General features: G+C 37.4%; 1 protein-coding gene across 4 annotated transcripts in view; it reads right to left on the bottom strand.

Annotated features, from left to right (window-relative positions):
* The window catches only part of GPBP1 (GC-rich promoter binding protein 1), a 58,229-nt gene extending 45,837 nt beyond the window's left edge, over positions 1-12,392 (bottom strand). For 2 of the 4 annotated variants that reach the window (XM_010966275.3, XM_074358585.1), the window contains exons 1-2: positions 12,243-12,392; positions 10,093-11,054 (exon numbers count right to left, since the gene is read on the bottom strand). The gene's annotated coding sequence lies outside the window, so the exon portion shown is untranslated. Of the gene's footprint in view, positions 1-10,078; positions 11,055-11,576; positions 11,731-12,242 lie in introns of those variants that run through there. The other 2 variants (XM_074358575.1, XM_074358580.1) reach the window with 2 other exon arrangements.
* Between the last annotated feature and the right edge of the window lie 2,271 nt (positions 12,393-14,663).

Below are 14,663 nucleotides of genomic sequence, written 5' to 3'. Positions count from 1 at the left end.
AAACAGGTTTCACATAGATGTAAAGCACATTTTCCTCTAAAGTTGCCAGAGCCACAGTACTACTCGTCAGTGGTAGCTCAAATTCTTAACCACTATACGCACCCTACACATACTGTAAATAACCTAGGATACATTAGGTAGAGATCTTGCATTATATAAAACACCAGCTTTAACAAGTATGTCTCTAAATTTTGAATTTAAGCTTTACTCTTACCTATCAGGCACTGTCCTGAGCTACAGCTTTATATCAAACCATACAAAATACAGATCTCAATCTCCTAGACAAGTCTTCTGGGATGGAGAGGACAAGTAGTTCGAGCTACTACAGCAGTTGCAACTTGCTTTTCACCAACTCAGTCAACTTTGTCTCCAGACTCCTGTCCTCTCATCAAATTCAGTTCTTGGGAGGTCCTAATTTAAAGGACTAAGGTGAAAACATTTTTACTCACTTGTCCTCATTTCCACAATATGCCTATAAAAGAAATTCATTTTAAATGAAGAGAGACCAAAGAGTATTTCTTGTGAAAAATCTGAAAACTACTAGTTGAGTTAAAGGAAAAAAAAAAATGAGGCAACTAGGTTTGCATAGGAAAGTCCTTAAGACACCTTGACTATCAGGGGAATCCATTTCTCAAGTAGTTTTCAACCTGGCTAGTGTGCATAAAGCAATGATTTCATCACTCACCTAATGATTTAAAGTTCAACATCCTGCTAGAGCTTTAGTAAAAAGCCTCCTTGCAAGGGATCTGTAAGGTCCAAAGCAAGACCAAACAGAGAATCTGTAATACTAAAAATAAAGCTCTGTGAGCATAAACCTGCATTTGCATCTTTGCAGAGGAAATGTAAAAGGATGTTTCCTTCTCAAATAAAGACATCAGTTAATATAAATGAATTGTCATGGCGTTTCTGATTTCTGAAAATGAGGAGCCTAAACTGGCCACCCACATATTTCAAAGACACTCCTTGAAATTCAAAGCCTGTTTTACCTTTTTAAACATGAGAGGGCAATTTCACTAGATTTTAATCCCTCTGACTGAACACTTCAAAACTGGGGAAGTTTTTTAAAAGGCAAGGGTCATAATAAAAAAGTCTTTATCAGGCAGTCCCTTCAGAAAGGTTATAGCAAATCCAAAGTCAGCCTTGAATCTAGTAAACAGACTAGAAGCTCATGTAACAATTATTTAAGTCTAGGAAAATAAAACAGGTTCTTTATGATCAGAAAACAAAGAAACCTGGCTGTAAAGAATCCTCTAACAAATTTCACCTAGGCCCCAAGCAGTTAAACAGCAGTTATATAATAAAAATATCAACTGCATATACTCAATTCTGGGGGAAGGCTACATTACCTAAGATGTTAACAATTCTTTTGCTCTGCAAGTAACTGCACTGAGCGCATTAACAAGTGAGACAAGGTAAATGCCTTAGAAGTTTATGCAACAAAGATGAGTGAGAGTAAATAAGATAATTAAAAGACTGCTTTGAATAAAATACATAGGATAATATCGAGTAACGAGAAATCAAAGGATTCAGTAAGGGGGTTGCTCCCTTTACATAGAATGGTTACATAGAGAGTCGCTCAGAATGTAACACATGAGCAAAAACTGAGCTAACATGGAAAAAAACAGAGGAAGATGGAACAAACATAAAGGCCCAAATAAATAAATAAATAAATAAATAAATAAATAAATATTTGTTTTAAAAAAAAAAAACACAAAGGTCCAAAAACAGGAAGGAAAATGCCTGGTGTGTTCAAGGAAGAGAAAGGCCAAAGGTCTAGGAAGACAGTAAGCAAGGTTGCAGAGAAAGGAAGAGGACAATGTGGATGCTTGTAAGCTGCATGTTATTAAGTCTAATGGAAAGACACTCTGCTCTGTGAATAATGAACTATAGGAGTCCAAGAATGGCACATTAACAAAGTTACTAGTAATTTCAGGTAAGAGAAGATTAGTGGCTTGGATAAGCCCAGCAGCAATGGAATAGAAATGGATGTATTTGGGAGATTTGAAATAGAATAGAGCAAATAGATTTGCTAATTGCTTAGATGGGAGGAAAAGAACAAATCACAGGTGATTCCTTAGTAATTTAGCTCGAATAGGTGGATAGTGTATCCATTTATTGAACTAGGGAAGAAAGGAGGTAGTATGGGGCTAAGAAACTCAAAAAAAAAAAGTGCACTTTGGGGTATATTAAATTTGTAAACTAAATGGAGAAGTCAAGGTTAGTCAAATTACAAGAATAGAAAATGGGGTAGAGGTCTGGAGATTTAAATTTAAGATAATTTGCATAAAGATGCCATTTAAAACTATGGTACCATATCACAGGTTAAACAAAAATTACGTTAGAAGACTAATGCATCATGGTTCAACAATTTTAAACATGTCATAAAATGCAATCTAAATACAGCTGGTTTCTGCTCAGTTTTGTCCCTTCAACTTACACTTACCTATTTCTCCCATCCTAGTCTCCCTTCTGGTAGATCATATGGTCCCCAACCACTAGTATCTATGTGACCCAGCCATAACAATATTACTAGCAATGTTTATCAATTTACAATTTCAAAGCATTCGGCATTCATTATTTCACTTGATTCTAATGAAAACTTTGTGAAGTAGTAGCAGTTTTATTAGAGAAGGAAATAATAATCTTATAAAGGTTGGCCTAGCCAACATCAAATAGCTATTATTTCCTAGATGGGATGAAACCAGGATTCAAATTCAAAAACTGTTTACTCTGTATTCACAGAACTTCAGAGCTGGCAAACTACAAGAGCTCAGGAATTTTACATTTTTGCCTTGTTTGCTATTAAATGCTCAGCACCAATGAAAGTGCAGGCACATTATAGGCACTCAAACATCTACTGAGGCAATGAACATCTTCTCTAGCACAAATTAGTACTCAAGAAATAAAAATCTCAGATTCACTAGAGTCAATGTTTTACATTTAACATATTAATACTACTTTCTCCTTTCCAGTATAGAAATGCCATTTATTTTCCAAGTATGTTTAAGTAAAAAATTAGGTAATATCTAACATTTCAAGCCACTCAAAAGAAGATTGTTCTACAAATTATAGATGGCATTATTTTGCAACAGGTCTTATTTCACATACCCATAAAAACAATTCTCCCCTTTCAATCCAAATTTCCTATAAAAGAATTTAGGAAAGAAAAGATGTCCACCAGGTTTTAAAATAAAGTAAAAAGAAAAAGCCAAATGCTACCACTTCTGTTTATCAGCTACTGTTCTACAGATTTGACATGATACATAATTTATCAAGGAAAAGGTCACAAATAGTCCCACACATATAAGTTCAATTGATATTCAACAGAGGTATTTCAATATGATTCAGCTGGATGAAAAGAGTCAAAGTCTTTTCAACAAATGGAACTGGAGAACAGAACACCTATATTAAACAAGAAAGAAAGAAATGAACCTCAACCATTTCCTCACACCACATGCAAAAAAATCATTCAAAATGGATTGCAGACCTAAAAATATGAGCTGAACTACAAAACTTTTAGAAGAAAGCAAGAAAGCAGGGGGAAATCCTGTGACTTGGGGTTAGGCAAAGATTTCCTATGACACAAAAAAAACCATAAATCATGAATGAAAAAGTAACCAATTTTACTACAAATTCTTAAACGTCTGTTCTTCAAAACACGTTAAGAAAACGAAGACAAACCACAGACTGGGAGAAATTATTTGCAAAACATGTATCTGATAGACTTGTATCAAAAAAAATCTTAAAATAAGTCTCATTTATTTTTAATGGACAAAAGACTTGAATAGACATTTCACCAAAGCACATAAAAAGATGCTCAACATCATTAGGGAAATATAAATTAAAACCACAATGCAAATTCAAACTATACACCTCCAGAATGGTTCAAATTAAAAGACGTATTCCAGAAAAAAAAAAATGTTCATACCCCAGAAAAAAACTTAGCAGGCATTCTTTCATTTACAAAGACCAATTATTAAAATATTTTTATTGTAAAAACATAGGATTAGTAGTGCTTCTAAATTATCTTGACCCTGAATTTATTTTCTACAGTCTGAGGATTTATAAATTAATCCAATAATTTTTTTCCTCTACATCAAGGACCAAGTCCACTAACCCAAACTGAATGTTTATTTTTATCTTCAGTTTATGGTAAAGGTAAAATGGTAATTGCTTTTCTTTTGGTCATTTCTAAAAATACCATGTCACTACACCACAGAATAGCTTTAATGTTGGATAACTGCCCATTCAACTACACTGGCAGTAAATACTATAAAAATAAAGAAAATGTACTCCAATTAATCACTACATTATTAATCAGCCTGAGGCATTTTTCTTCCTTAAATGACAGAAGTACTTAAGAACACTAGATCATCTGTTTCTTTTAAGGACAAATCACCCAAAGAGGGTGCATCAGATGATATTTTATTTCAAGAATAGTATAAGGCACTTTAAAAAGTACTTGTTATAAAAAGTATGTCGATCTGACTGGATTCTGTACCACTGCTCTAGAGCTGTGCAGTCCAATATGGCAGCTAGTAGCCATCTGCTGTAATTCAAATTTGAACTAAAATTAAATAAAACTTAAAATTCAGATCCACATCTGCACTAGACACATTTCAAATGCTCCATAATGACATGTGGCTAGAGATTACCATATTGAACAGTATAGACAGAATGCTTCCATAATTTCACAAAGATCTATCGGACAGCATTGCTCTTAAAATAAGACCTACTACTTAGAACACTAAGGAAGTTAACTGTAACAGAAGAATGCAGATTAACAATTCAAATTATGGTTCCATCCCTTACTGAGAAGTTTAGATAAACTATTTAATTTCAGACTGAGTTTCTTAAACCATTATATGGAAATAGCATTTATTTTACATAATTGGGAAAACACTTTCTAAATTAAAATGCTATATAAACATTAGCTATGAAGTGATCCAAAAGGAAAATATTCCTGAATGAGAACAAACTCACATGAACAGTTTATTAATGTGATACAGTAGTGATCTGTTTAAGGAAAATAAAATTCAGTTGCTGCCTAAGAATAAAATAAGTATCTTCTAAGTTCCTGAAACAGAATTTGGCTTTCCTCATACTGTTACCCTAAAACTCTTAAGACATAATAGTTGGGAGTCTAGGATCTGGTTACTGAATGTATAAAGTTAGAAATACCACTCAATGGCTGTGTAACTTTAGCAAGCAATTTAAAATCTCTATGACTTAATTTTCTCATCTACAAAATGAGGTCAATAATAGAACCTTGCCACATACATTTAATCCTTGTGTATAAGGATTAAATTAGTTAAGACAGTTAAAAAGTTTAGAACGCTGTCCAGAACATGGTAAGCATTGACATATATTAGTTATTAAAATCTACTCATTATGATAGATGATCTCCAAAATATATAAAGAACTACAACTCAACAACAAAAATAATTTGCTTTAAAAGTGGAAAGAAAAAAAATCAAAACTACAATGAAGTTATCATCAGCCATCATTAAAAAGTCCACAAATAATAAATGCTGGAGAAGGGGTGGAGAAAAGTGAACCCTCCCACACTTAATGGGAATGTAATTTGGTGCAGCCATTATGGAAAAGTTTGGAGATTCCTCAAAAAACTAAAACTAGAGTTACCATATCCAGCAATCCCATTCCTGGGCACTCTACCACTGAGATAACACCCTCCCTCAAGAATATACTTTCTTCTCTCAACTTTAAACAACTCAATCTCCTATTTGTGGGCCGAAGACTTAAGTAATTATATTGACAACTATTGGTTGTAAAGGATTACTTCTTAATATGGTTTTTAACTTTGACCACAAATTCTTTTGACAAAAGGTGGAGCCTAAATCCCCTCCCCTTGATTGTGGGCTAGACTTAATGACTTGCTTCCAATGAAAACAATGTGGCAGAAGTAACTTCTGGGAATAGGTCATAAAAGGCACTGCATTTGTACCTACCTCTCTTCTCAGATCACTTCCTCTGGCACATGCAGCTGCCATGTTGTAAAGAAACTCAAGCAACTAGATGGAGAAGTCCACATACGGTAAGGAAACTGAGTCCTCCAGACAACAGCTACCATCAACCTGGCAGCCCAATGAGTACACCTTGGAAGGAGTTTATCTGGCCCCAGTCAAGTCTTCAAATGACTACAACCCTTGAGATTTTATGAAAGACATGGAGGGACCCAGGACCACTCAGCTAAACTGCTCCCAAATTCCTGACCCAGAGAGAATCCATGTGGGATAATACTGTTTTTTAAAATTTTAACTTATATTAAACTATACAGTTAACCCTTGAACAACACAGGTTGGAACTGCACAGGTTCACTTATCATAGATTGTTTTTCAACAGTAAATACTACACTGCTACACTATCCACGGCTGATTGAATTTGTGGATGCAGAACTGCTGATATTGAGAAACCTCACATACAGAGGGCTGAATATAATTATGTGCAGATTTTTTCACTTCAATAAGGGTCAGTGCCCATAACCTCTCTGTTATTCAAGACTCAACTGCGTATTTACGTTCTCTGAAAGGCAAACTAACTTGTTTTTACTAGTATACATATGTAAAGACAAAGATGACAATTTTTCAGTTTAAGAATTTTTTAAAATGTATCTACAAGTTCTGAGTTTCAAAGGAAACAACCTATTTAAGAAGGATTTTCTAAACTCTTATTCTTGCTAAAAAATTTTTAAGTGTGGAAAAACTTAAATATGGTTTTTAAAAAATGTAACCTAAAAACTGAATTAAAGGGTATAGAAAATGAAGACCAAAAACACTGCACTCCCCAAGCTGTGAAGAGAAAGATGACTCAAGAACAAGATACTTGGTGGGTTACCTTGAATAAAAAGATGCAGAAACTAGCAATTACTTGAAGAAATACAGAGCAGAAGCCTCTAACTATTCTACTGGGTGGGACAGCTGACAAAAAGGGAAAAAACAAGCAGGTAAAATTGAGACAACCACAAAAGGTCTATCAGTAATTCTAACATTTTGTTTCTTGTGAGGCTCCTGTTAAAAAGTAATGAACTTGCCTGTCTATAAAAATACACAGCACCCCCCAAAATTATCAATTTCAGAGAATTCTCAAACCACCGTCTCCCATTCACGTAGCCAAAAAAACTCATGGTAGAAGCCCCTGACATATAACATGTTAAAGGATGGGGAGGTTAGGAAATACATCTCGTTCCAACCTGCTCTACCCTAAATATTCCAAATACATGAACCCAAAGGCTGCTAAAATAACAAAACCAATAGCTATAATTTAAGTAGATTTCTCTGGCTACAGGAGAAACTAAGAGAAGAGAATGTAACTAACGGCAAAGAGATCAGTTGGTAGGTTACTTCCTTAGTCAAGGATCAAGCTAGGACAATAAATGAAACTGGAAAGGGGAGGCAGGATATGACCTGGATGCAGCTAATGCCATTAACAGAAACAAAAGAAACAAATAATTTTCAAAATGATGATAAACACTGGTTTGACATGTAAAATATATTAAACAGAATCTTAAAATATTACAATTAGAATAAAATTTCACATCTATATTATACTTCAAAATTAACAAAACGGTTTTCATATACATTATTTCCATCAGTTTTATGAAGGAACTAAGGCCAAAAGAGGTTAAGTGAATATACAAGGTCACAGACTCTTCTAGGTATTCCAAATCCTAGACCAAAAATCTCCTTTCTAACTCCCAGAAATTACTTTTTCTACATCACTACCCTTACCTGGATCTAAAATGTTATCTAAACATTTTAATCAAAACTTATACAGGAAAAGGTGATTGAGTAAATCTGACCTGGGTTTAGGTTCTATCCTCACCGGTAATTTTACTTTCAGATTAGAGGTTCCCATCCTTATTCCCTTCTCCTGTAACTCTAAATTTTTCTTCTCTCGTCTGCTCACTCCATAACCTGAAATCCCATTTTAATGTTTAGCTAACCAAAGCCATTATTCAAATAGCTTCTAACAAATAGCAAAAATAAGTTTTTCTTCTTTCAGCTTGTCTCAAAGCTCCATTAGCAATCAATATTAACCAAAGAGAAGCTGTATATGAGAAGAACAAAAATATCAGTGATAACGCTCATAGAGAACTTAAAATCCACATGAAGGCAGTATTAAGTACGGCTAGTCATCAACAGTATGGGGCTCTTGAGTCAGATTTGGAGTTTTGGTCAAAACAATCTAACCTTGATCCTAACCAAGTAACTTTCTCCGTCTCAGTCTCCCTAAAAACTTCAATTTATCACCCATAGTACTGTAACCATAACAGTACTTTCCTCATAAGATTATTTTAAGAATTAAGATGTACAACCCAAAGTACACAGCAAAACATACACACAATTATCATCTATTAATGCTAGTAATTAAAATTATTATTTTAGATCTATCGTTCAAGCATAGGAGGGAAAACAAATGGGAGTAGGGGAGACAGAGGTACTTATGGGGGAAAAGAAGGAACCCAGTAATTCCTATTGGTACTACGTATTTCAATGTCAAGAAAATAATAAAATATTTATTAAGACATTCAAGTTACGGAAATCTGTTTCCTTGAACAACTGCTGTAAGCAAAGTACATAAATGTTTGTCTATTTGAGGATTAAAACTAATTGTTAAAAACCCTGGTCTCCGGAGTAATCTTTATCTTGATAATACTGCTTGGGGTAACATCAAAAGGAGAAATGCAAAGAAAAATAATCACAAATAGTAAATGTTATGTAGGTCTTTTCTATGAATAAAGGTCATTCATTTCCAGTTCAACTTCTTAATTTCATTTAAAAATACATGTTCTTAGACAAGAAACTTGAAAATCCATTAAGCTGAAGAATACAGAAACTACAGGCTCTCCAAAGCAAGGGAGGGAGGGAAGGAAGGTTCTCACCACAATTTTATATAAATCAAAGTGGAAACTCAATTAGAAGTACTACACACAGCTGACAGAAAATACAACCTATCATAAGTGATTTATTCAACTCTAATCTCAATTTTACACCAGAAAATAAATGCTATCTATGCATATCTAAATACCTGCATTCCTTCGGACTCTTCTACTTCTGCTCTAAGTGAGCTAACACGATTCAACAGTGTAACAAAAAAAGTTGTTTCAAAATAAATGAGCAATTGACCAATTATTAGGCAATTTTGGCAAAGTGTTCAAAAACTACAATTTTTATCTCAAAAAGATAATTAAATGAAATAAATTTTAATTCTGGCTACATTGATCTATTAATATTCACTGCTTTAAAAACAAATTTTAATGTTTAAACACTTCTACTGAATGTCTATAATTAACTGAAAAACTAAATGTAGTAACAAATTATTAACTATAAAAAACTTCTCAAAAATACAAATATTAAAATATGATACTCTCATTTGCCAAAAGATTTCTATTACAGCAATATTCACGACTTTTTTCTAAACAAGCTTTGTTTATAAACTTAAGGCAGTATAGCCTACCTAAGGGAAAAAAAATTCTCATTTTTTAAGTTATTTTAAAGGTTCTTAGTGTAAATTGCTCAGTTCCTCTCAGTTTCTGTTCCTAGTAATGATATGACTTATTCGATCTCAGGTCTCAAAAAACAGTATGAAATACAAAATATCTCAAAAAATGTCTATAATGTATTAAAAGGAACTGTTATACCTTAAAACAATCTACTTCATGAAAAATCAGATTAAAAACCAAGCCCTACAATTTTAAACAACTACCTAACTCCAAACTGGAACACTAAAACTGCATTTAGAATGCAGTCTAGACTCACATTTAGAAAGTAAACCGGCTATTTTTTTTTTCCTACCTTTCTATCGATCCATAAAGCCATATTGACCATATGGATTTTGTTTTTTTACTTTAGAAGCATAAAAACTTCAAATTTGGACTGTTTGACCTGAAATTCTTAAATCTTAACTTTCTCCACTTCAATTTACTTAGCTTTTTTCAGACTGCCCAGTAAACTGAAGCCAAGCAACCTTACTCCAAGAAACTGAAAGGCTTCCGAGAATAACATAGGATAAACTTGACTCTCATTACAATTTACAAATGGACATTTGATTTGCTCACCAGATAGTACTTACAAATTCCAACAGGACTGCACAAGAAGGTGTTGGATTTTTCTCTGTAATCTTTATGTTTTCCAGTTTGTTTTTTTATTTTGTATCCTCTGAAATAATATCCAAGTTCTTTGAAGATACTCAACCTATGACTATTTGACATAGAGTTACTTCAGTCAGCTACCCATACTTCTGTTTTAAAGTTTTCATATGGCTATTTCCAGAATCAGCCAAGTTCCTTGGATTTAAAATGTTAAAGTCTTCTTTATTATTCCATGTACTTGTCACTGTTGTACTTATCCACTCCAGTTGAAATATCCAATTTATGAGCCAAAAAGCAAAAACAAAAAGAAAATTTCACATCTGAAGAGCATTCCTAAACATCAGCATAAACCGAGATACAAAGCTATCTCAATACTACCATGGGGCTGGGAAACCACAACATCTTAAACTTCCACGTAAATAAAAGACAAAAGGAAAAAAATTCTGTATTCGTTCAACGTCTTCATTTAGAAAAGCTGGCCCATTGTGACATGAAAAGGGTTGAGGTCGAAAATTCCTAAAACTTTTAATAAAGGTAAAAATAAACTGCCACGAAACTTCAGCAATATTTAAATAGTAATTTGAAACTGCCGAAACTACTCAGTACACAAATCAAACATATCTTACAGTTCTGGCTGAAGAACACCAACAATAGGGGAGGGGTTGGGGGGGGAGGCAAAAATACCACCAGCTGAAATACTTTAACCAGTTATATAATCCGTTTGAACCAAAATACTGAAGAAATGTCTGGGTCTCTTTTTAAGTAGCTTGTAGAATTGTTCACTACTATCAATTCACTTCAGAGATGATTCTTGCCAATTTTAATAAACTTCTGGGGCAAAATTATCCAAAAACACTGTAATTCCAAAATGGCCACTTGAAATATCCGGGGCCTTTTACACAAAACCTAGAAGATGATCTTCATATCTGAGTAATTCAATCACCTGTAAAAGTTATAAAAAAAATTTAATTACACACTGAGTTTTCATTTTGAGCCAAAAATTAATCCCCATCTAAAACAGTCAACCTCTGGGGAGAAATGCACTTCTATACCCAACAAGCACCCCAAAAAAGTATACTGTAAAAAAAATACTTCAAGATATATAGAAGGGGGTCGGTGGGAGATGGTATTATGGAGGGCAAATGCTGGTTTCAACTGGGAAAGGGATTATATAAGCAAACCTTTTTATATTTTGAGTAAATATAACTCAAACTATGAAAAGAGCACACAGCCTTATAAAAGACCCTCTGAATCTTCATTTTAATATCAAAGGACAACGAATAGACAGGTGTGCTGCCGCCGAGCATTACTAAAAGCAACTTCGAGAATGAGGGATATAAAAAGACGCTCCCCTCAAATGAGAATGCCTAAAAAGCAGCAGTACGTTTTCCCCACTCGGAGTAGAAAGACTGAGAAGTGGGTTAAAAACATTAATTCCTCAAATTCGCCCAAGGGGTAGACTTACCCGGCTTCAAAGGGCATCGGCGAGATGTGAGGGTTCCCATTTTCCTGAATTAAGAAAACAGGTTTCTCCCAACACTGAGGGGGCGGGAAGTACCGAGCTCTTCTCGTAAACCACGTTAAGAGTGGTTCTCCCCTCAAACAAACCAGGTCCCCTCGGACCCCACAGGACGCAAAGGGGCAGGGTAGCGCTCGACTCAGTCCACAGCTAGTGCCACGGACCCGGAGAGGCGGGCAGAGCGGGCGCGCTGCTGAGAAACAGCCGAAGGCCACAACTCGGCCTCAGCCCTCCGAAAGCGGCAGCGGTGCAAAAAGCAAGCGGGCGCGTGCGAGAGGCCGGTGAGAAGACGGAGCGCGGAAGGCGTCCGACCTGTTCTCAGCCTCAGCCAAACAATCCCCCCCAACAACGCCAGACGCCAAGGCTAAGCCACCCACCCCCTCCTCTCAACTGCCACCTCCGCTCTAACCGGACCGAGTCAATATCTAGAGGGGCCTCCCGGAGCGGTCCTTCCCTCTCTCTCCTTGCTCTCGCGCCACCCCCCAGCCGTGGGGTAGCCTAACACCTCACGCCGCCAACGCCGCTCCCGACCCCTCAAACCTCAACGCCGACATGGGCACCCCCTCCCCGCCTCCCCCAGACCCTGGCGTGGAGCACAGAGGACGGTATTACCTTCTACCACACCAGAGGTGCCCCTGGCCTGGGGGTGCCGCTGCGCTCGATCCCGGGAGGAGGTTTTCGGTACTTTGAATAATCCCCTTTTGCCGCTTTTCCCTCCCCCACAACCAGTCTCAGTCCCAAAATGGCGCCGACCCGATCCGCAATGTTCTGGGCCAAGTCTCGCGAGATCGTGGAAGGTGGCGAGGCGGGGAAGGAACTAGATGGGCTGAGGAGAAGGGAGGGGAAAGGCGGGGCGAGGAGGAGGAGGAGGGAGATAGGGTGTGAAAGAAGTGATGCGAACGAACCTACTGGGCGGGGCAGCAGGAGGAGCGCCTTCACCCGAGAACCTTCTGGCCTAAGCCGCCGTTCACGCCCCGGCCAAAGAAGCTCCGCCCTCTACGTCGAGCGGTTGCGGGAGGGGAAGAGGGCGTGGTTATGACTGGGGGCGGGGCTTCGAGTAGGCCCCGGAGGCAGGGGTGCGCGGGGGGCGGTGACTCCGCGCGGTGACGTCAGGAGCAGCTGGAGTCGGGGATTACCCCCTGCTGCTGACGTGAGGACGGTGAACAATCGGGAACGTTCGGTGGAAGGGGGAATTCCCCGCTGCTCCCCGAGGAGCCCCTCCTTCTGCCCTTCCTCCCTAGGCCGGGGCCGCCGGGGAACCTAGGACGGTGGGGCCGCAGGAAGGGCGAGAGTGGGAGGCGGCCGCACGGGCTCGAGTGGCGCGCGCCGTGGCATCTTCCTGGCTCGATGCTCGGAGGAGCTGCGGGGTACCGCACTCGGGCCTGAGCGGCTGGGAGATCACATGCTCTCCTGTACGCAGCTCTGGGCGGGCGGAGCGCCGGCAGTGTTGGCGCGGGGCTTATTGGGCGCCGCGAAGCTGGGGGTTCACCGCCGTGTGCGAATACGCGAGTGTCTTGGACCTAGGTAGTATCTATAGGGGAGGCCGGTGACTGAGGAGACGAGACTCGTTGGGATTCTGGGATTTTATCCCAGATTCTCAAGGGATTAAAAATGGCTACTGGACATAATCGTGCTAATTAGCGTTTTTCTCTGTTAAACCTACAGTAGGGAAGAATATTTCAGCAGTGTCTCTATCCCACACAGTTCATACGGTTTTGTGTGATGAATGTTGTGCGCGTCACCGTTTTCTAATTGCGATACCTTTTCGCCTTCTAACTGAAGGCTCACTTGGAAACATGTGAAATTAGCCTTCCAACGGGAAGAAGAGTAACCATATTTGTTTGGGGAGTACGTTGAGGGAGGGTGTGTTAATGAGGGAAAATCCAGAAAATAGAAAGTAGTTGGCTCTTCGCCTTCCTCCAAGCCACAAAGGCTTCATACCCTGGAACTTTATGGTTCTTTTATGTGCATTATAGGGTTTGTAGTTTAATGAACTGCTTCTAAAAGCTCCCTGAAAAAATATTTGAATGTAAAGTCGCCAAAAATTACACCTCCCAATCTTTTAGTCTTGGTAGGGGAGATGGACACTTGGCAGTTAACAATGCCTTGCTGAGTGCAAGGAGAATAGAATTAACACTTGCCGGATGCCTTGTCTGTGCCAAGCACTTTAAATAAATCTCTGAAGTGGGCGTTATTTTTCTCATTTTGCAAATGAGGAAACTGGTTCAGGTTAGACAACCTGGAATTTGGGTACCATAAGTTGGCTGTACCAGACTTTAACTCAAGTCGGCCTGGGTCTTAATTCACATTCTTTCTCCCACACCACACATTGCTTCCACAGAAGTAGCTTTTGTATTGGGACAGGACCTGCTTCTGCTTCTATTTCTAAACATAAAGTCAATTCAAGGAACAAAGGAAAATACTGATAACTTGAACACATATATTGTGCCATTCATATAGTAAAAGATACAATAAAGTTGAAAACCAAATAGTGAGATAGAGAAACAATTGTAACATGCAAGACAAAAAGGTTAATAGTTAATTATATACCCTTGGCTGCTATCCTTAATATCTAATAATGTTTAATTTACATAATAAATACATCAAGAGCTCTTACAAATCATTAAGAAAAATATAACCATACCAGCTCTTTTAGAAACTCAAAGGACATGAACAAACTAGTCATGTATATGTCAGTAATTAAATGAAAAGATGCTCTACCTCACTAGAAATCAGAAAAAATGAAGATAAAACTAACAGTGACATACTACCTTTCACCTAGCAGATTGGCAAAGATTTAAGAAATAAAACCTAGATGAAGGTAGAAAGAATAGACATTTGCATTAACCATATCAACTGCTATTCTACAATTTAGAAATTGTATAGTAAAATAATAGAATTTGTAGAGTAAAATAATAGGAAAGGTGTCCAACAATTTATAAAAATATTCATTGATAAATTGCATATAATTACAAAAAATTGGAAACAACCTAAATGACTATAAAGACAATGAGTAAGTCGATTATGGTACAT

This window comes from Camelus bactrianus, chromosome 3 (assembly GCF_048773025.1).
Source record: "Camelus bactrianus isolate YW-2024 breed Bactrian camel chromosome 3, ASM4877302v1, whole genome shotgun sequence".
NCBI classification, from domain to species: Eukaryota; Metazoa; Chordata; class Mammalia; order Artiodactyla; family Camelidae; genus Camelus; species Camelus bactrianus.
This window is presented reverse-complemented; position numbering and strand designations above follow the sequence as displayed.